Source organism: Zonotrichia leucophrys, chromosome 4, assembly GCF_028769735.1.
Source record: "Zonotrichia leucophrys gambelii isolate GWCS_2022_RI chromosome 4, RI_Zleu_2.0, whole genome shotgun sequence".
NCBI classification, from domain to species: Eukaryota; Metazoa; Chordata; class Aves; order Passeriformes; family Passerellidae; genus Zonotrichia; species Zonotrichia leucophrys.
The window spans coordinates 51,552,956-51,576,797 of NC_088173.1; the positions used below are offsets into that span (position 1 = coordinate 51,552,956).

Here is a 23,842-nt window from a genome sequence, read left to right on the forward strand (position 1 = left end):
GAAATACTAAACTCCAATTAGAAAAAGAAAATAAAAGACCATTTAAGTAAGAATGAGGAAAGTTGAAAAAAATTAAAAATTAAACTAATAATAGCACCTTGGTGAAAAAAATCCATTAGAGATTACAATGCCTCTTGATTTATGCCATGTTTCTTACTAAACATCAAAATCTGCATGCAGATTACTGAGTTCAGTCTTCATATATCATTAACATCTCAAATCTTCAAGAATCCATTTGCTCAGAAAATAACCATTGACATGAGAAATATTAATCATGTTTGAACACCTTTTGACAATATTGTGATCTGCCCAGCTACAGGCATTCATGAAAGGAGTGACTTACACAATGCAAAAGACTACTGAAACAGATTACAGCAGAATATTACTTGTGCACTTACCAAAAATGTGTGTTGAAAACAGCATTTATTCTTTTGAAAACATCAGTCTAGCATTTATTCTTTGCAGCAATTTCTGCCCGAATTCAGTCCTCTTGTTTCTGTACAGATGATTTCTTTTCAACCAGGGTCATGTTACCAAAAATAACAGCAACAAGGATATTCAGGAAAGGGGAAAAGAACACAAGAAAAAAATGTTCAGAATATTTATTTTGGAAGAAGAAAATAAACTACTGCTTTGCATTCTTTATATAACAGCAGCAACTCTGCACATATTTGCACAGAAGGGGGAAGCACAGCAAAAGAAACAGGAAAACAGTTAATATTGACTCACCACCTTAGAAAAATAAAAAAAGAAATAGTATTTTTCTCTTTCTTGCACATAGATTTAAACTTTCCTGGAAGGACATCCAAGACTGGCACCTCTTTGTGGTGGAAGAATCAGGGAAATCTGAACTAGTTTCTAACTAGAAAAATGTATCACCCTGGAAATAAAAGGTGGAAATCAGAACACCTAGGTCTGAGGAAATTTTGACAGTGTCTACTAACATGGATTAGATGGATTTTAAATTCCAGTCACAATGCCTGGGCTGAAGCCAAACCTGACAGCAGCTGCTTTCAGTTCATGTCTATATATTGGGCACATGAAGAGATCTATCTAGTCTGGGGCTGTAGATGTGTTGAGGCTTGATGGTGGTCAAAGCCACCTGAAAGTAGCTAAAGTAAAGAATTATAGCAGTTTGCAAGGCAGGGAACAGAAGTGCCAAATGGAAATGAGAAGTTTCCACGGGAGGGAAGGTGTAAAGCAGGAAAGCAATGGTACATGTAGTGACAGGAGAAAATCTGGGCTGCAGTGAAAATGAACAGAACAGAATCAGAATCTCTGTTCTGATAAAGTCTGAGGAGATGCCAAGAAATATAACCTGGATTTTGAGAAAGCAGAATGAGCCCTGTAACGCTGTCAGCCCTATATAATGTCAAGTAATTTTTTCCCCTGAATTCTTCTCAACCTTGTATAGAACAAAGGTACCTTCTACCATGGATCTCTCATGTCCCTCTTTCTTGGAAGGTGGTGAGTAAATTTTATCAGTTGTATCCATGCAGCCTGAGTTTGCACAGCAGTGATGTGGGATGTGAACCTCTGGTGGGATTTGATACCAATTGCCCTGGCTGGGTAATGAGAAAGAGGGCTGGAAATTACTGAGTTTAGTTCTATCCTGACCAAGAGCACTCAGGAATTTACTGAAGCAGCCATTACTTGTGGAACATTCTCTATTCACTGTGTGGTCACTGCCTTCAGTGCAATTATTATTTCAGCCATAACCTGGTAATGAATGAAGAGGATTAATTGCTGTTGTCCTTTAAAAGTTTCAACCGTGCTCAAAATTATTTCCTGTCTCTTGGCAGACAGGGAATGTTTGGCTTCCCAATGGGTTTGAGATGCATCCATATCTGTTAGCAAATGATCATCACTCCTACTGCTTCTTGATTTTAAAATGTATACAGCTCTCAGGCTGAGACTCCTTTGGTTAACAACATGAGTGATTTACCAAGTGTCTACAACTTGGGCTGCTCGTCTTGACTGACGTCGTGAGATATTTGTGCTGCTTTTGACAGAACAGCATGACATTGCTCTGAACAAACTCAAAGAGTGCTTTGCCTGGCCATGTGCATATTTGGATTATTTTTTGTGCCAACAATGGAAAATATTTTTGTCTTAATGGCAGGTTTTGTTTTTTGTTTCTACTGCCTCTACTTATGAAATTCTCCAGAGAACCATTTACATGAGAGAAAATAGATTCTCGAAAATATATCAGAAATACCAAAGTAAGGAGAATGCATAATCTAGTGTATTAAAAAGATAAAATATCTTATCTACTTTTTGTCATATTCTGGCAATCAAATTATTGTATTTGCAGTATCCATCTCTGTCTGTCAGTGTAGGATGGGTCACTGGCTTCTGCATTAAAAGCTCAGTTTAGCAAAATCATCACTATTTCTCAAAAAAAAAAAAAATTATGATCTCATTGAAGTCATGTAGGACAAATGAAATCTCTATCTTTTCAGGGAATTTTGTCCCTCCCTCTTGGTCTGGTGTTGCCCCTTTTGAAGAAATTTATCTTAACTACACTTTATTTTCTTTCTGTTTAAACTTGCTGTTAAGGCATACGCTTGTGTCCCAGCCACTCTTCATTAAACATTCCTGTGCTGATGCACAAGCATCATTACCCCCAGGAGAGTGGAGAAGTTTTAACTACCTCAAACATCACAGCAATTAAGGAGATCCACGGGCACAGGACAGCCACAAAATCTTTTCATTTTGAACATAAAGTCTCATTATTCATATATAACCAGCAAACCAGGTCATTGTTGCATTTATCCAACCAAGTTCTTGTCAAGGGGTGGGAAGGAAATTTGGAAAGGCTGAACTTGGGGCTCAGGAATCTGCTCCCAGCCTGCCTTCTGCTCCATGTCAAGCTTGAACACCAGACAGTCACTGGTTATCCTTCAAAATGAAGGTCAAACTAATTAGTTGAGAGGATCTATAGAAGCATTTTATAACAACCAAATTAATACTAAATGAGTTCACAATGATTATTATTACTGAACAATTAAAAATGATAGGGCCATTATTTAAAGTCTTGGTCCAGTTTCCAGCTACCTATCCCACACCAGGAGATGTGCTGCTGAGCTAAAACCACATTTCATCACTGGGAGCCATGAATCTTGGGAGGACTGGTATTTAAACCATCAGATATTTATGAGCAGCAAAAAGTGCAGCTCAATAAGTTTTCTGCCCTTTGTAGATTTCTGCCCTGTGTAACAGATAAACCTGGAAATCCTAATCCCAGTCTCTTCTGTACAAGTCCCTTACAACTGAAATTTATTTGTTGATTTCTGTTTCTTCTCACCAAACTAGGGATAGTAAGAACTTCATGGTTTGCATTTAAAGTCTGAATAAATTAGATTTCAACTCCTAGCCACTGAATCTGGTTTGATAACCAGAGATAATTAGGGGCTTACATTTTTAAAACAGATATAGTCAAATCAGCAATGTAAAAAATATTCACTAGAAATTTATTTTTCAGACCAATTTTTTGTTTGTTTTGAGTGTGTTTGTTTGTTTGTTCCATAAGGGATAAACGACTTTGTAAGAAATTCAGACCCATATAATGTATTTCTCTTAAATGCAACTTAACTCAGTAATCCTAAATTATACTCTATCCATTGCTGGTTCAGACTTTGACAATATTTTGGAGCTCTAAATAATAATTTTGAATACAATTCTGGTGTCTCTTTCTAAAGAACACCTTTATTCTTCCAGGCAGGTGGAAGGTTAGTGCAGCCTGCCTGAACAGCAGATGGCCAGCAGCAAAGCTTTTCCCTGCTGACATGATTATAAAGGGAGCACACTGCTATAAAACTGAGTTTGCTACTGCTCATAATCATAATCTACTGACTGATTTATAAAGCTCCACCTGAACATTTGCAGAATTTTACATCAAAGACATTTTTTCTTTCATATAAAAACACAGGAATTATTCTGAAAAAGGCATGATCCTGCAATACAGACCTTCCAAAGCATCCAAAGTCAAATCCCAAATGTTCCTCGTTTCCATCAGTAAAAATTTTTATTTTTCAGTAATACCTACCATGAAGCTGCCATTAGTTTTACCAGTTCTGATACTGATTTTCATGGCATTTTAAATAAAACTGAAACATTGTCCTCTAATTTTGCTTCTCTCAAGTAGTAGGATTAAAAACCATATGATTGTACATGTGAAAAAATTATGTTCAACTCTCAGTCACCCATCATCCTTTCTCAGGTTGCTGTTATGTGATGTGGCATTTTGTAACCATGGAATATCTCAGATTGGAAGGGACACAGAAGGATTAAGTCCAGTTCTGTGCTCCTCACAGCACCACCTAAAGTTAAGCAGCATGACTGGAGCATTGTCTGGATGCTCCATGAATTGTGACAGGCTTGATGCCTATTATATTATAGAATATATATTTTAATGTAATTTGCATCAATGTTTGCTACAGGCTGATCTCTAAGTCTGACCTAATTGTCAAATATGCTATTAAAACTCTTCTGATTATTATAAGAAACATTTTGCTGATGTTTCCCACAAAAATTTAAAGGCAATATTAGAGATTCCAATAAAGCTTATTCTTAGCAGCTAAGTCTATTATTTAATTTCATATTCTTCTAAAGCACCAAGTGCCCTGGCTGATTCTGTTTTCTTAGGAATCTGTGGAACACTATATTATTTATGAAATTAAATTAATTTTCTTTAAATCTATCCATTCATGGTGGCTTAAAAGAAAAAGCTATAATCCACCTTACTGCTTTTGTTGCATCTCACTATTTACATTTTTGTGTAAAATCTCATTATTCAGACTGCTGATTGAATAACTTTGAAGTGTTTTGTGTCTCATTAGCAATGCTGCTCATTATGCAGGGTATGATGACTAATGGAAAGCCTTTGCCTCACAGCTCTAGGTGATGGAGATTTTTTTTATCATAAGCTACTGTTCAGACATGAAATGATTATAGAATTAATAATAAATAATTAAAAACTTAATTAAAATTTCCTTTCAAGGATTGTCACCACTTTGCTGGTGTTTAGGTTCTGTTATGATGCTGAATGTGGGTGTTCCCTTCTAAATGTACATAGTCTGGTATGACAAATATCAACTCCAAAAATGATACATTTATATCAGTGACAGAAAGTAAACAAGGAGGAGAAACCTCAGACAAAGGTTTTGAAAATGCTACACTCCCCAGTCCTTTAGATCAACACAGGTCAGTCCCCTCAAAGTGGGAATCCTAACATTTAATCCTAATTTAACCCTAATAATGTTTCCTTTAACCCAAATAATGCTCTAGGTAGCCTCAAGATACGGAATACATGCATTCCTTACATTAAAAAAACATAATATAATATTTTTTTTTCCCGCATGGAAAAATACATCCCAACAAGGTGATCCACGCAATAGTAATAATAAAGGGAGAACCTCAGCCCAAGCAGAAATATATACAGTTACACATGGTCTTCAACAGAAGTCATGAGTATGATTTCTTCACACTAGATAAATAAAGAATCCAGTGGGGATATAATAAATGCTCTGGAAAAGCATAATGATTTGCTTTTCCAGAAAGGTCAACCATGACTTTCTTAACCATCGAGTTTGTAATAGATTAAGAAAATAAGAATTTCCAGTCGGGTTTCACAGCATTTAGTGCATTGTCCAGGGTTTCAGCTCTGTGATTGAGAGCATTCCATTTTGCTAAAATATTTCTAATTTCCATCATTGGGAACAGCTCCTTTTGAAGAAAAGAGATTAATTCAATTTTGTTTTGCTTGTTTGCTACATATTGTAGTTTGTGATTAATAGCTACTTTACACACAAAACATTCAGAGCCGTCCCTCTACAAAAATTGCATCATTAAATGCTTTTAAAAATCATGGTCCCTGGAAGAATTTGTCTACTTGTATTTTATGAACTATTTCCTGAGTTAAAATGAAAACCAGAGTTAAGCTGTCAAAGAAAAATGAAAGACATCCTGAAAAGACCCAGAACTAAAAGGAGCCTATTTTTAGTTTAAAGGAAGTACAAATGTACCACACATCATTACCCTCATCAGGATGACAGGTGATGCCAGGATAATAAACAAAGTCTCTGATTAGAAATGGAATTGCTATGACAGAATTTAAAGGCCACAAAGCCTTCAGATTCCCCTCCTCTCTGCCCTCTGCATACATTCTTCCTCTTCCTCCACAATAAACTGTCTATTCATTCAAATTCAAGGATACACTGCAGGGAAGAATCAGCAAAAATCAACATCAGAAAACAAAGCAAACAAAATAAGACATACAGCTGTCAGTATGAAATTTCCTAGCCACAAAGTGAGCCTAAGGAGGAGACATTAACCGTGCCATTGAGAACACAGGAAAGCCTTTTGGCAACGGTTGGTTCTGGTTTACCAAAACACCAAAGTGAGAAGATTTCCACTCTGTGCTACAGATCTCCATTCTAAATCAGGAAGCACAGTAATAACCTCAAACACACAGGAGGTTTGTGGTTTTGCAACCACAAAATTGGTTGCAATTTTGTGCAACCAATTGCAGATTCCTTTCTCAGTTGTAAAGGAGAGCAGCCCTGCTGCTAGGCTGATACTACAGCCACAAAAGGAGCTACCCATGTAGGTCCCATTTTCAGGAAGCAAAATGCAATTGCAGGGATATTGCAGTAGCAGCAAGCCCAAGCAAATTGTATCAAATATTCTTCCTTGGCTGTGTTGTTTATGACTTAACTGCATCACAAGTAGCAGAAAGTGCACTTTGAACAATCATGTGACATTTAATTAATTGACAATAACCATTGTTTACATGTAAATCAGGTACTCATTAGAGAATTAGAAAATAATTTCTTTTGAAGTGGGATTATTTTTATCCATTTGACTGATAAACTTAACTCTTCATTGTATTATTCTTTGCCATCTAAATTAGTATCAGTAGGATTTGATGTGACCACAAGACACAGATTTCTGCAGCAGCTGAGAACAGGGACCACTTTCTTATTTAAACTGAAGTAAGTGAAAATGCTTTTTCAGTTTCTCAGAGTTTGCCTTCAGGAAACACAAATGTGCAAGTTCCAATGGGTTAGATGAGATTGAAAGTTTATTGAGCATCTTTGACCTAAGGTGTGAGCTTTTCCACCTGTACTGCAGGGTAGTTTGCTTATTAATTACATCTACAGCCCTTTGTAAACGTGTTTGAGGATTGCCCATTTCCACAGTCTAGGGCTGGAGAAATGAAATCACAACAAACTGATATTTTGTGCCCCACCAATCAATAATGACAAACCACAGAAGTCCTTGTACTACTGGAATGCACCAAGGGCAGTCCTGAGCACTCAGCCAGGCTGCAGCATGGTCTAGATGGCTGCTGTGGTAAGATCTTTGTGCATCCCTTTATTTTCCTAATACAGACTCCTGTAATCTCTGAAGCTCATTTGTCATAAAATACTTGTCTTCTGTCTCAGTGTGTCCTACAGTACCCTCTTCTCTCCTAAGTATTTACACAAGTAATGACTTGAGGGGCAGAAGGAGGCAGAGGTTTTCCAATTCCTTTATTCTTCTCTTCCTGGGTTACAGTTTCAGCCAGCAAAGCAAGGCTTGTAAGAGAGAAAGGTCATATGAATTCAGTTCCATTGTACTCCACCTATCAAAGCTCAGGTCCAAAAAAAATTCAACCTAATTTTTGAATATCCTCTCCAAAGCTCACAAAGCTCATGGTGCAACTTTCTTCATTCCTCAGTTCTCAGAGTAATAAAACTCAATGGTATTTATTGGCTCTCCTGGAGCTGCTCAACTTTTTCTAGTTTGGTTACTATGGGACTTTATATTTAAAAAGTTTTCATTGACTTGAGTGCAGAGTTTGTACCTTTACTGTCAATAGCAATCTACAGCCAAATAGATATAGCTATGATGGTAATTTCAATAGCTAGCCTATTTTCTCAGTTTCATAATATTACTCTGTTATTAAACTTTTATAGCCGAAACTCATGAATAAGTATCTCCAGCATTTCTACACACCTTAGAAAAATGGCTCTCATAACTGGATACTCAATACTGTCACCTATCAGAATGTGGCATTATTATTTCTGTTTGGTTCTGTTCCATTTTGCTCTTTCTTTGTACATTTACTTATTCCACAGCTGCACAAAGTATTATTATTACCACCCCTCCCAATGCAGTGAATCTAGGAATTCAGTCCAAAACCACATCCCGTTGCTCCTTTCATGGCCTGCCCGATAGAACGTAATTTGCTGTGCAATGCTGGTAAGAACATTAGGAGTTAATAATTTGTCCAGCCCTCTTTAACAGCCTAGAAATATGCATGGTACAGATATGACTTATGTGCACTTATGAGAAAAAATGAATTATTGTCCTTAATGCACAGGATTTACAAAGGAAGTGGAATTAAGGGAGGGATCTGACTTGGACCTGAGGCCACTGCCCTTTGTGTTCAATGATTTGGTTTGATTTTACACTGGATGTCTAAGAGCCAGGAGCCCAGTGGTGGCAGTGGTAGCAGCTGAGCCAGTGGCTTCTTTTTCAGCTGAGTGGGTTAACAGCACCTGTATTTTTTTTTTTTTTATTTCAAAAAATGAGGCTAAACCAATTCTATTTTGTAGCCAACCTGCAGCAAGAGGACCTTGTCCAGGAGCAGCAGAGATTCCCAGGCACCAAACTGAGAACCAATGCCTTCCCACAAAGGTGTACTTGGCACAGATGTGTCATTCTGTGCACTGCTGACTGCCTTAATTTGCTGTGACTTTGCAGACCCGTATTAGAAAGACATTTTACTTTTCACACGACATCCACTTTAAACTGGTGGAGAGCAGATCTCTGAAACTTGGAACATTTCCCAGACAAAACACAATGCACAAAGCTGTAACTTGTTCAAGAAATGATAGCAGAAGTTAGAATATGTTCCTGATGAAGCTGTAAACTTCAGCTGGTAGACTTCTCAAAATAAGGCTCAATGCTCCTGCTTAGTGATGAGTGGGGTGAAAAGCACTTCCATCTGTTGTATTGTGCAGAAATAACATCAGCTTCAGAGAGGAAGCTCTTAACCTGTTTGTTTTTGCTGGAATCAAAATACCAATTCAGCAATTCATATTTTGAAAACAAGTCTCCAGTAATCATAATATTTTTTGGATGCCAGATGGCCTGGCCTGCTCTCCTGGTCTGTGCACCAGAATAACTAAATGCTTGTATTTCTTTGACATGTCCTTTTAGGGGTGAAAATGAATATATAAACTCATGAAAATTAGAAGCTCTGAGATGAAACGTCAGTCCTGCCGAACTCATGGACAATTCTGCCATTGATTGAGCACTATTACATTTTCATCACTGCTACATCCCAGAGTTGAAAATATGTCTGGTTTATTTTGACAATGGCATTTCCAGACAGATAGATTGTTTCCTCATATTATTGTCTCAACCAAAAATCCTTAAGAATTGGGAGTGCTTTAAAAATCATTTTATGACAGTAGGCAAAGGCATGTCCAAAGTGGCAGAATCAATCTTTTTTGGACTATTATTTTGAGTGACATTTTATAATGCTTTCTTTGTTAACCTGTAAACATACATACTGCATTCCTCATATTTACACTTCAGTACCTATGCAATATACAATTGATAACTTGTAAAAAACAGGTGTTTTAAAAGCTTCCTGCAACAAAAGTTTAATTTCAAATGTTTCTCTTAACAATTTCTTGCAAATGAGCATCATAACCCATTCATCTGAAAAAAATGTAGTGTTTTGGAGATGTTTACAAACGTACCCAGATTTCACCTAAATTTTAAGTTCCCTGAAGACTGGGGCAATGAAAATAAATGGGAGTGTTTCATAGGCAGTCAGCAGAGCAAGACAGAGATGTCTTTGAAAACTTCTTGCTGTTTACTGTAGAATACTCTGGAAATTCCTAGACTTTAACAAAGAGAAAGTTAGCTACCTACATAAGTTAAAAAGGTTCTTTTTTCAGGATTGTACCTTCAGTAAGCCAGTACCTCTTTCTTCATCTGAGAATTAATGTAATGACAGTAACCACTAAACGGGTATGAAGTTATGGTGGTAAATCACTGTTGGGTTTAATCTCAGCCAAGCCCACCTTTCCTCAGTGTAATTTCATTGGCCTGAATGGATACCCCTTTCCCTCACCACACAAAGACTGTGTGGAAGTATTTCTAGATCAGAATGGCCTTACCCATGGCTCCTGTCTGACAGGACATGTTTGGGCTCACAGCATGTGACACGTGCCAAAACACAAAGACCTCCACCAGTTCAGTGCTCCCAGTACAGCTCACCATTATCCAGGGTGTGCCTGTGAAAAGCAAATGCTCCTGACACTGCACTCTTTCAAACAACAAGCATTTTAATGCTGATTCCAAAGGGACTGCAAACTGGACTAACGAATTATACAATGAACTGCTGTCATTTTTGCCTATTCTTTCAGCTAATAAGACAGTGCTAGAGAAGGATTGTGCGCATTTTCTTGTCGTGCTGCACTGTTACCATCTGGGTTGTGGTGCTGATGTAGCATTGAAGATGAGCTGAAGAGTGACTGTTGTATATTTATAAAGAATTCTGTGGCTAACTGCTCTAAATTGGGCATGTAATGAATGCATTACTGCAAAGCAGGGAAATAACACCTATTAGAGGCTACACATGAATCATCACAATGGAAAATCTTTTTTAAGCTGCAGTATTTTCTTTGTTATTGCTTTGCTTTAAACTTTAGTGAAAAGCAATTACTTTATTCTTTCTCTTTACTTTTATTGCTGGCTATTCTTATGCTAATTTTTCCTTCTATGTTTGATTTGATTTTGAAAAGGCTTTTAGAATTGAAGATTAAATTGAATTGGTGATACTGCCCTACCATCTTCACCTCCTACCTTTCTTATCCTCAACCCTCACTCTGGATTATGAAGAATTCTTAAGAAAACAGACCAAGCAAACTCAAAGCTATCACATTTTAAAATGTTTCATGTTCTAAATAAATTAGATAAATAAACATCCTCCAGTCATCAAAACAATAAAAGTTTGGGAGGTTTTATGTATATTTAGCTTATTATTAATTTAATAGTTTAAAGAAACAAAAGTTCCCTGCATTTGAAGTGTTAGCTATTTGAATTTTTCCCCTTGAAGAATCACACATCTCCTGCAATTAAGTGAAATATATTCACTTGAGGTACCTTGGTTGTTCTGTGCCAGTGACTTAGGTCTGTATAAAACATGGAAATCTTTTCCTTACAATCAATTTAGGGAACAGAATGTGCTGTTTTTCAGAGGCGTCAATAATTGCTTCAAGTAAACCAAAGAATCTGAAAATGAACAACTTACCTTTGTATCCACAAACCTGGAGGTAATTTTCTGATCATAAATTTTTTCCTGGGCTATAGTATTTTACAAAAAAAAAAAATGTTTATTATCAAAAGTCACTATCAAGACACAGAACTAGTGAAGATTGACTTTGTTGAACACTTAGAGCAGAAATTAAGGAAAGAGCTGTCCAAGGTCCCCTGTGATCAAATGGGAGAGAAACTCTAAGTGCAAATCTAGAAAATCATCTGTATTTATGATCTTTGTATTAGTTATAGTTAGGTGAAATTCAACTTCAGCTTCCTTTTAACCAAATGAATTTATCAGTAGCATTCCTGGAAGAAGTCTGCATAGCATTCCTACAATGACTGCAAGGGTGCTTTCAATTTCCTTACCTCAGGAAGATCAAATGATGCAGAACCAGAAATGAAAATTATTCTTTCCCTAATGCTGGATCAAACATAAAGGCAATATTTTTTAGAAACCATGAAATGCTACAAGCAAGTAATGAAATACCTTCCTGTAGGCTTGGGGGCAATCTTTGATGTAAGCAAACCTGAAAATGTACAAAAAAAAAAATCTTTGAAAAAGGCTCCTTGTTTTCTCCCCTTACCTGAACTCTGCCCTAAGACACCGTGTTCTATTCACAGCTGTAATGTCAGCAAACACTGGGCTTTCATTCAATTTATTTTGGAAAATTTAGAACAAAAGACAGATTCAGACTCCTTGCATAGGCCTGGGGCAATTGTGTGTATTTCATTATTTCAGAGCAGACATTGCAGGTTAGCTGGAAAATTGCAGTAAAAATGATTGTCGCAGTCACAAAGGTGGCAGTGCCATATCTTTTCTTTCTTTCCAAACAAACCCAGGTGATTTAAAAATATAAAAAATCCTTGAAAATTATTTATCTAACAAAGTCTAGGGACATAGGTAAGGATTTAATTTTCTATGTCTTGGAAAGTTCAGAAAATACAGCAATACCCACACAACAGCCGTGGTGAAAAAGAGAAATATGCACTTAACATTTCAAGAAGTTCTGCCGAGTAAAAGTCAGACAGTATTTTTTCATTTCTCTTAACAGAAATTTCTTTAAATCCTCACTGCTTGTTTTAAGATCAAATAAAAGACATTATGACTGCCAATGAGCCAGGAGATGAATGATTGAAAATCACTTGCTATTCTTACTGCTGATTTAATGAATTTGAGCATGGTACATGGAATAACTAATTCCCAGCTTGTCTGGCCTAACAAATGAGTCATAGTTTTAGAAAACAGCAGAGTCATTTAAAGCTGTGATTCTGACTTAAACTGATTAAACCCTGAGCATGAAGCATTGGTGCTCAATGTATTATCACATGTATTGAATCCACACAGACCTACTGAAAGCCTGGCTGAAGTTAGACTAAAGCAGGCATTGCAGCAGGTAAGGAGTTCATGTGCAAAACATTAAGAGCCCGAAAGTTCCTTTCTGTCAACAACATATAGGCTGTCCTTTTGAAACCTTCCAGTTATAAAGAGCAGGTCTGACAGGAAGGGGAATGCAGCCCAGGCATCTTGCACTGTCTCTTCTGAGCACTGGAAGTCTTTGAAGGCTGGAGGCTGTGCAAAGAGCTGGCAGAGATTACAGGAGAATTTTTCAAAGGCATGAAGAGTTCTGAGGGACCCAGCTCCTATTCCAAATCTATGAGTGCTGGACACCTAATTAGCAAGGGTATTTTGAAAATCCCCCCCCCCCCTTCTCTTTTATGCAAGTTCCTTGCTATAAAAACTGTACTGAAATAGAAATCTAATTGGGAAACACTGTGACCAGGAAACAGAGGTGAGGAAGTGGATTAACTGCATGTATCAGTACAAAAACTTTCTCTCAGGCACATTTATTGCACTTTCTGGTTGAAATCACAATCAGCATCATCACCAGTGTGCAAATCCTTTTATTTTTCTCCTTGAATTTCAGAATTTGGACTCTGAAGATACCTTGTGTGTTATTTTTCAGCAATATTCCTTTGCTTTCTGTTATGTTGATATTCGTGTTGTTTTCATGAAATAATACAAAGGCCCATATCTGTGTTTAGAGGGCAGGACATGTTCAGCTTGTCTATGCTAGGCCTGATGAAATCATTCTTTGATGATTTGACATTACAACACAGCAGCTACAAGCAGGTGGATGATCACTGCATTCCCACCACCCTCCCTTCTCTCCCAGGTTTCAACTAAGGTCAAGGAATGATTGGCCAACCACAAAAGTGCATCTCCATTACCTTTCAAAATGTCAACTCAAGCGCCAGCTAAAACCAGTGTGAACTGGGAGCTGGAAATAGGAGAATGGAGAACCCAAAAATGGTTTGGTGAGAACTGCTGTGTGTGTGTCTGCATTATTGTATTACCTACAGTGATAAACCAATCCTCTCCAGAGTTCTAGATATTGCTGGCCTTGGAACAGTCATCTTTTCATTTCCATTATTATTTTCCTAACCATTCTCCTGTGCTATTTCCTACATGATATTGCAGGCAATTATTCCAAAGCAATACATATTGTGTGCCGCCTAAGTCAGCTTGGACCACTACAATAATGAATTTGAGTCAAACTTCTCAAAGTTTTCCTCATTTTCAGGTCAGGTACTCCCTCACTGAGGCTCTGATTTCTGTAGTGACCTCTATGCTTAGTGAGAGTAGGTCTTTGTATAACCATTTAAAATTGCTGAAAATATTTTATTTCTATTATTTCTTGCTCTCCTGATAAATGAGGATCAGCAGGGTCACCTGACAGTAAGGAAGCTTGCCAAAACATTATATCCTTTTATTGTCATATGCTTTGAGCAAGGACTATTTTTTCCCTTGGGGAGTTGAAACTGAATAGAAGTGAAAACAGATCAGGCACATGGACTACAGAATGGTTATTAATAAAGAGTTTAGAAATGTTTATGCACAAATGGAATATTTCAGAAAAGAACCAGGAATGGTCATTCTCATGGAAATGATGACAGAATTAAGGCTGTTTTGATGAGAAGGACAAAGGCCACAAAGGCACATATGACTCCACAGCAGAAGAAGCTGTTACAGCCACTCAGATGTGTTGGTAGCTAAGAGCAGAGATGGGCCTTTACATCTCCTTGGCAATAGGTATTTCTCTTGCCAGAAATCATTTTGATCCTTCATCCAAGAGAAACTTTCCTTCTTTCCCCTAAATATAATTCTGCTTTTTGTCATTCTGCCAGCTGATTCAAAGTCTCTGGCTCAGTGCCTCAATATGACACATTTTCAACTTGCCAAAAAGAAAACTCTTCTACAGGCCCATTTTGGCAAATAGCTATCATCATGAAGCAAGAAAATCAAGGTTCCACTTGACACACGTAACTGATTTTAATCAAAGTATCAGACTCTAATATTGATAAATTGGCCAGGAATTGCTCAAACAGTGACTACTGCTACACTGCCAGTGTAACAATTAGCTTAATGACACAAATTACTGTGATGCAGCATGCCAATTTCCCCTTTGTCTTTGCAAAAAGAAAACGAAGCAGGCAATACCTAAACCTTTGTTAAACAACTTTAAAACTTCTGAAATGCTTTAAAATACCTTTTGTTTACATTCCATACAATTCTTTCTCTCATCACTCAAATATTGTACAACACTTAATTAGGATGTCTTTCAAAAGGAGTCATCCTGAAATGATTCCATTCACCCAGCCAAGAGTTTTCCTTGTTTTAGGTCATAGTTTTCTCACAGAAACATTTGAAGTTGTAGAAATATCAGGACCATAGCCCAGCATGGATTTACTAATTTCTTTCATTTTGAATGTATTTTCACACCATGAGTTATAGTTCTAATGGCATATGATGCATGCAACCAATTGTACCCTGTGAAACAGGTAAGTGTGTCAAAGTTGTCTGACCTTTTAGATTTTTTTTAAAAGAATAATTGAAATTAAAAGGGTACTGGCTTACCAAAAAAGCTTTTATTTTTACCAGAAGGATTGAATATGTGAAATTTGGAGGGAAATGCTTGCAGATCCCAGCATTTCCAACACAAGCATAATTCTGATATGTGTAAGTCTCACACTTAGGAAGGTCCCTACTACTGAATGTGATTATCTCACCAATGCATTATCAGCACAAAGCCTTCAGGGCAGGCTTCCACAGCTCCTTTGCCTTACACAGGCCAGCAGAATTTTCATCAGTGAATTCCACTAGGAATTACTTGTCATGGGGATATGCAGCTATATTTCATTTACCATCATTTTATTACAGCCTCCTGCAGCTCAGTTCCTTTTATTATAGTTCTGTATGCTGCTACATTTTGCCTTGTAAACTGGAGGGTAGCTGAGTGTATTCCCCACAATCCATTAATGTAGTGAAACTTCTGTTTCTCCCACTCCACATTAGTGAGGGGAAAAAATGTCTAGCATGTGCACTCTCTGCAATACAATAGATGTTAATGGGTCTAATTTAAGAATACTTATTCCCAGGAGGAAGAAAAAGGAAAAAAACAGAACTGCTTTGTAAAAGTTCTGTTTCTTACATAAATTCTGTTCAAGAACTGGAACAATTAAAACAGCAAGTGCATGGAAAGTAGATGCAAAGAAACAGGGGGCCAGATCTGGATCCATTTTTACTTACACCAAGTGCTTATGCAGCCAAGGCACTTCAACAGCTGCTGTTAGAGACAAACATCTATCAGACTAACACGGGCCAAATTCTCTGTTTCACACATAAGATGTTTAGCTCTAGACAAGGGGAAAAGGTGGGGTCTGTCACTTTATGCTGAGAAGGTTTGAGGATCTGCACCATGCTGCTATACAGCCCAATTTTTCAGAACAGGTCAGATGGCCAATCTGAATCTCCTAAAATTAGCGACCAATTCTGAACTGTAAAAATGCTCAGACAATCAAGATCTAAGAACTTTCAGTTGAGGCAAGCAAAAAGAATTAAAACATTTTCCTTTTCTATACTTGCAATTGGACTTTGGCGTTCCAAGGAAAACAAAACACTGTTCTCTGAAGTCCCATGCACAGAGACAACAATTTATAACTTGAATGCCTATAAATAGTTTGTCTTGTCATCCTTCCAGCTTCCCCTCTCCCTCCACTCTCAGTGAAAACAGTACTTACAGGAGCTAAGCCAGGAGTCTTTCCAGGAGCCTTTTCAATCCATTAATTTATCTTTCTGATGTGAGGCTGTGGTCTAGGTCCAACATGGCAGGTCAGTGTGGTACTTGAGGAAATAGAAGAGAAATGCACTGAGAAGAATGATTCTCTGCAAATGGCAATCCTCAGAGGGAAGACAACGTTTCATCTGTGAAATAATAAGCAAATTACCACATGTAGAACACGTGGAAATGTGTAGGAGTAATTTAAACAAGGGAATGGTAGAGCAAACACACAGCCCCTAAGGTGAAGGCTTTAGCTGAGATAAACCATTTATACTGTACTCTGCACTCCTTGCAAAGAAACAAAGATAAACTCAGGCACCCAGCACTTTCAGATCTTAATACTAAACTCAAAAACACTGAAATTCATCAGTCACTGACTTGAACCAGTTTTGAATGAGGCCCTTTAGGAGAAAAGAGTATCCATGAGGATATTCCCCACCTTCAAGCAGTTTGAACATTTGCCTTGACAGAGTGTGACCCATCCAATCACCCATGCAACGCTGTACATGAATAATTATCAGTTTATGCTGATAATTAGAGTCCCTGCTCTGACCCCCAGTAATTATACTGTCAGCAAGCAGAACTCATCTGTCACTCCCCAGCCCTGTCTGCAGCTTGGGGAATAAGAGTTTTGTCTACATCTCCTGGAGTTACTGGAGAAGTACAGAGCACCTCTGCAGCATTATTTAAATTAAAACTTGTGGTTCCCAAACTCCACTTTTTAGGTAGTATGAAGAGAAAAGTTGAAGAGTTGAACAGGATGTATCTTTGGCACCCTGAATATTTCTCCTTCAAGTGTTTCTGTCATTCTCAGTCATTAACACAGACCTACTTGAATACAAAGCTGTTTAAATACTTTTAAATGTTAGTTGCTGTCTTTTCTCTGTTAGCTTTTGGCAATGTAGGAAAGAACAGGAGAACAAAGGTCTGGAGAACTTTGATCCCCTCAAACACTACAGGCTTGAAACACCGCATGGACCTCCTGATACACTCATTTCAGCTAAGATTGTCTCCTCTGACTGTTTACTTGCCAGAATATTGTATTCAGCTTTACAGTTTTTATTTCACACTGTCATAACAGAGGGTGATTATTTGTGCCTGGCCTGTAAAAGTATAAAGAGTTTGACATTATTGTTTGACATTATTTTCTCCTCACATTTCAATGAAATCTCAGCTGCCAGATTCCTGGCAATGAGTGCATTACCTATGAAGTGCAGTGTACCTTCTAACAATCTCTTATTTCAAAGCTACATTTCCAGTCATAACTCAAACCTGCTTCTTTCCCTGTGGTGCTCTCCCTCTACAGATTATGGAAGTCGAGTTCTATTAGAGGATTAAAGCAGTAATAATACTTCTTTACATCTGCACTGGTTTCATTTCTGGGCATCTTTACTGAGAATACAGAAAAGCACCTTTTCATTGAAAGAAACACTAAGGGAATGAACTGTGAAGGGCTGTGGAGTTATTTGGGGCTGTTATCCCTAATCTGTGTGGTTCCTAGGAAGGTTTCCACTTTCATATTTCTACAAGTAAAATCACTTAAAAGTACTACTTGCCATTTTGGGGATTTTAGGACCTAAGTTGATCCTGAGCAGCATTTGCCAGTAACAAGAACCTATCTGAGAAAATATCAAGGTCAATCACAACACACGAAGGAGGGACAACTTCCCATAGAAGAGAATTTAAAATCACAGTTCTCCTGAGAATCCCAGAAATCGGTGGTCTCCTAGAAAATATTACTGACTACTTTCCCTTGATTTTATTTTTCCTTACATCACATTCCCCAGTAAATCACTCACTGACAGGTCAGATTTGATACATCAAATCTGCCAGCACTGCTCACATGACACAGAAATCTGTAACAAGTACTCACTTGGTAATCTCAGGAACAAAAGGAAAACTTGCAGTTTAACCATCTCAGCTATACCCCATGAGCTTTTCTGTCTTTGCTGCACTCAGTGAGCCTCAGAGCACCTTTGAAACAAAACTGGGTATTTCTGGGAGGCCATAGCTCCTTCTTATCTCTGCTAAGGATCTAATCATGTGTATAGAAAGGAGGGTCATTAAAAATCCCTACACAGATAAATGGGAATCACTTCATTAGTTTGGTAAGGCTCCATAGCCTCAATTTGGTTTTCTTAACATTCAATACTACAACACTGGATTTTATTTTTTCCCCCTAGTTCATTTCCAACTTAAGCTGTTCAAAAACTAGCATTGAAAAAATTAATAAATTTCCAGAAATTGCTCTCAGGGCTCAAAAAGGAAGCACAGACTGTATTTTCTCTCCATCACAAGCCATATTTGTCTTCCTGTCCAGGATGCTATCCAGAATAAAGGAGGGTGGTCAGAAAGGGAAGAAGGACAGCAACTCCATACTAAAGAAAAATTACAATGCAAAATGAGGGAAAGGCAACAGATGGAGACAACTGCTGTTATAGATCTACACTGATTCCTCTACTCCAAAAGAATATTTATTGACCACCTGCTGGCTAAAAAGGGGAGCATTTCCTTCAGAACCTAAAAGGAAGAAGAAAAAAATTAAATGGGTTTTTTCCCAGTGCTCCAAAACCAAAATGAAGCACACATTGAAGTTTATTTCTTTTGTTCCTTCTTTTTCTACTTTTTCAGTGAGAAGCCAAAACTGACCTACCTGGCTTTGCCCATTAGAGTTATCACACACCCATCATTTTAGGGGAAATAATGCATTTCAGCCATTATAGGAGCAAAGGACTAAATGAAAGAATCAATCTTTCTCAAAGCAACACCAACAAACATATTGTTGACTTAACCCTTGTTTTCAGTATGAAACTCAGCCTGAAGAAACTTGGTTTATGTAGACAAACTACTAAAGAAACACAAAGCCATTATTTGAATCTTTACTCCAGGAACATGAAGCCTGGCTGAATTTGTACCTCCTTGGATACCAGCCCAGCCTTTGGTTTTGTACTTCCAGAGCTGGGGAGGAGAAGCAAAGGTATGGCAGAAAGCTGCTACCCAGCTTAATTGGGATTTCATCAACTGCAACTGCAACCTATGCATGTGACCATTCTCCAGTGTCTCACTGACTGCTCTGGGGAGGATAAAGTACCACAGGCATTGGGAAAATGGTTTCCCTGCTCAAAACCTGGAAATATGGCAGGAAAGGTTTCGTCAAAGTTCTCAGAACTTTGCCCCACCTAAGTAACGTATGATTTGGAGGGAATTCTACTCAGACTGAGCTACTGATACTCTGATACTGAGCTATAGAATATCAGAGCTGCTCAATGGAACTGCAAGGAAGATCAAGAGCTTCAGAGACCTGAATCCTTCAGTCCTTTTTCTACTGAGAATACCATCTCGAGACTGAAAAACTGTCCAGAAGGAAATGAAGACCTAAAACCCTCTGCAAATAATCTGATTTTCAAGCCTCTGTGACATTTCTGCATGACTACATTTCAGGAATCTTTTTTCAAAGTCACTTTTTGGCTACAACATCTTGTAGTGGCCTCAGTCTCACACAATATTAATTATTTAAATAGAATCTCAACAAAGTCATTTACCTGCCACTAAAATGCAAGTCCACGCAAAATGAGCTTCTCAAGTGCTCATCCTGACCTTTCAGGTGTAATACATAAGACAAATAGAGAATATAGAACCAATTCCAGCATAAAATGAAAAAACAGATTTCTTAAAACATTTTTGTATCTATAAAATGCATGCACTTCTGTAAAGTGACACAATAACATCTACAGAAAAAAATAAACACTTGCTTACATTAATTAGATGAGAGTAATGTAAAACCAAACAGGTATGGGTTTTTCCTTTCAAATTCACCCATAGGCCTCCCATAGCCTGTAAGAAATTATTCAGGGAAATAGCAGATATTTCAAATGGTTAGTCTCTTATTACAGTTGAAAGAGCAATCATCTTAATTACATCATTTTCATGACACCAGTAGAGCTGCATTAGGAATATTTCAAAATACAATATTAGTATACTGTCAATGATTTTAATTTTATAGCGATAATTTTTTGCATTTGCATCATTTGCAACGCTAACTCTGCCTGTTCACAAATTAATACAAAATTGGCTATTTGCTTCCTGCTAACTACCCAAATGATGTGATGAACATGGATCATCACTGTATTAAAAATAAAAATATTTATTAAAATTAAAAATATTTTGGTAATTTCTACTCTTCCACAAAACCAGAATAACAACTCTAGAATATATTGCATTCTATCAAGTTCAGAAATAATGGAAACATGTATAATCTTAAAAAATCATTCCCTGTAAATGATGGAATTAAGACGATTTGAAAATTTCTCCAAACCATTAGTAGCTTATTCTGTAATTTTGAGAATATCTTGATATGCAAGTGCATTGTGATTTTTGGAATTATATCAGAATAAGCAAGATAAAATTAAAACAGAATAAGCAAGATAAGATTAGAAAGACATTTTTAGACTGAATATTACTTAGACTTTTTTCTATTATTACAAAATAATGAAAAGAACAATGGATGTGCTTAGGTTCATGACACAACACATTCTCTGCACAGTAAACCTCAGTTAGGAATCAAAGCAAAGTTACCAAGATGAAAATTCAGATCTAAAAACTGAACACACTGGAAAGCAGAAACAGAGATTCCATTAAGTGGCAAATACTGCTTTGCAACTCCCTGATTTCATATTCTGATTTCAAGTAATGAAACTATCCCATTCCAAATCCAGACACTTGTGCTGGAATAAGTACTGATTCCTCAGAAAACCATAACGGTTCATGAACACTGAACACTGGAAAGAGATTTTTTTTTGGTGAGTAACATTGAAAATAAACTCAGGTGAGTGTGTGTATACTTAGATAAGGAAATATTTAAATGCTCTTTTCTTAAAGGCAAGTGGTTGCAATACATCAGCATTGTGAATTAACTTAGTGATTCCTATCTCAGAGGCAATATCTTGAGATTAAAACATTTTGAAATCAAACTTCATTTCCCATGACCTTAATTAAGGTGAGGGTTAATTTCAAGAACTCATTAAAGAATTTATTCAGTGATCATTTTAGCACAGCTTGAGAATATCTGTCTACCTGAAAGTTGCCAGGTTAGTGCACTGTATACCTTTTTAAACATTAATCTATGCCTTATTGTCTTTTGAGCTTTAGAGGAAGAGGTGAGTTCATTAATGTGTGTCACACAACTGATTTTCCTCTTTGCAAGGGCTGATACTGGGGAGGAGGACTGGAACACAGAGCATTAGACACAGCAGCAAACAGCACAAAGCAGGGCTCAATCACTCCAGCAAGAGTCCCAGCACACTTTTTAGAGTTTCGGTACCACAGAGTACAATTTCTTGTCTGTCAAGCCCTTATTGGAGAGAATAGGAAGGAAGAACAGGCTGCTCACTTATCCAAGTGCTGGATTATCTGGTGCTGTCTACAATACCTGCGACACCTTTCCTTCTGTCTATCTTGAGGTGCTGTAAACATCCCTACTAAATCCTGTAATCCACTCTTAGGCCCTACATTGGGCATAAAGGAAGAAGGATGATGGTTTCCTTGATGGAAGCTCATCATCTACCTCCAAGCAAACTGTGATGTTAGTAGGGAACAAATTTCTTCTTGCTCCCATGCCCTTCATAAGCAATTAGCTTTTACTCTTTAAAGTGATAACATGCTCCTTATTTCAGTTTACATCACTTCAAGGGTTAATTATTGTTTATAAAATTGCCCTTCTTAAAAATTACACATAACTATTTCATACTATAAGCTTCTGCAGCTCTGATTTTAAAAGATGGATGCTGAGCTATGGAGCATCGTATTTATTTTTAGATGTACTTTTATTTATTACAATTTCAGTCTTGAGTTTAAGGATCAAATATGTGTATCTGTGTCTATATCAGTATCAATGGTATAAGAACAGCAGGGCAGCTCTTGGCTAACAGAGATATATTTTCTACAGTCCTGCCACTGCACAATCTGGAAAACACAAGCGTACGGCTGCTCTGAATTGTCTGATTGTGTTCCCAAATCACAGAACCTTATCTGAGCACCATCAGACTGCTCTGCAACTCCTTTAAGCCCTGTCTGTACACAAATATTTTCAACTGGCTGCTACCATACAGGGCAGACACTGGGTTCCACCGTGTGAGCTGAGTTGATAGGGCTATTTGCACGCCAATGTGCATGGGCAGGGATTGCAGGAACCTCCTCTCTGAAAGTCAGCAAATCCAGACTCATTTACAGCAGACAGGAGCTGCTTCTTTACCTGATTTAATTGTCAAAGACTCAATAACTCTATCTGCTGAAAATGAAAGTGCACATCTCAGCGTAACAGAACAACTCAGACATTGCTATTAAAGCTGAGATGCCAGATTCAGCAAGATCCATGTTCAGAATAGGATGTTTGTTAATGAAATACCTGGGCATATGGCTAATTTATGCTTCTTAAGTAACTCCTGTAGCCCAGCTACTGTGACTGTCATCAAATATATAGTGGTGCAATTCATCTGGCTAGACTGAAATCATGAGCTCATAGCACATCAAAGACAGCTTTATACTTATGCTGTGGGTCTGCACAGCAGAGACAGACAATATAATTTCACTAACTCTTATTCAATTAAATAAAGCAGAAAGGGAAACAAATGGAGCTGTTCTAAGGGTATCAATCCCACTTGACTTAGACAACTGTCATTTAAAGTCAGATTCAGTGCTAAGCACATCAGAACTTGCTGAGAATCAATTTGGCTCACTGGCATCCCAACAGGCAGAACAATCTGTATGAACTCTCCTGTTGAATAGACATTGCCCAACCCCCTGTAAATTATTATTTTTTGTAGTATAAGACACCTAAGCAATTTTTATAATTGAAAGTATTTTAATAATCTGTTCCTCAGCCAGAAGGGCCTCCAATCAAAATGTCAACTTCAATCTTATTTCAATAGCAGGCATCTTCTTAGAAAGATTCTACCTACATTTCTGCAGCAATAAATTTTTTTCTGTTAAAGAGGTAGGGAGATTATATTGATGACAAAAGTGACTAAATGAGATTTTGTTACAGTTCTTGGGTTTACCTCTGAAATCTAATTCAGCAGGCAGCTACATGCCAGTAATGACCACAAGCAACCACAATCTACAGAGCATTGGAGAAGAAATATTTACAGTGAGTGAAGAAAGCCAAGTAAAACTTAGCTCAGCCTCACAGGGTCACAGGGTGAAATGGGACTGTCCCACCCTAATAACTGCCAGAATATTTACTCTGGGTGTTCCCCCAGTGCAGCTCTGATTGTGCCATTATTGCTACCCCAGCATTCCCTTGCAATGGCTCCTCAAAGAGACATTTCAAATTCTGCTCGCAGAATGCTGAGTAGCTTCAATTTAAATAAAGTTACTGTAGCATTTTCATCCTGTGTTTC

At 37.5% G+C, this 23,842-nt stretch overlaps 1 long non-coding RNA gene across 1 annotated transcript in view; it reads right to left on the reverse strand.

Moving 5' to 3' along the window:
* Positions 1–23,842, reverse strand: part of LOC135447454 (uncharacterized) — a 45,009-nt gene that overhangs the window by 15,670 nt on the left and 5,497 nt on the right. Inside the window, exons 2-3 of the long non-coding RNA XR_010440138.1 lie at positions 16,405–16,588; positions 399–511 (exon numbers count right to left, since the gene is read on the reverse strand). This is a non-coding gene — a long non-coding RNA (uncharacterized LOC135447454). The remainder of the gene's footprint in view (positions 1–398; positions 512–16,404; positions 16,589–23,842) is intronic.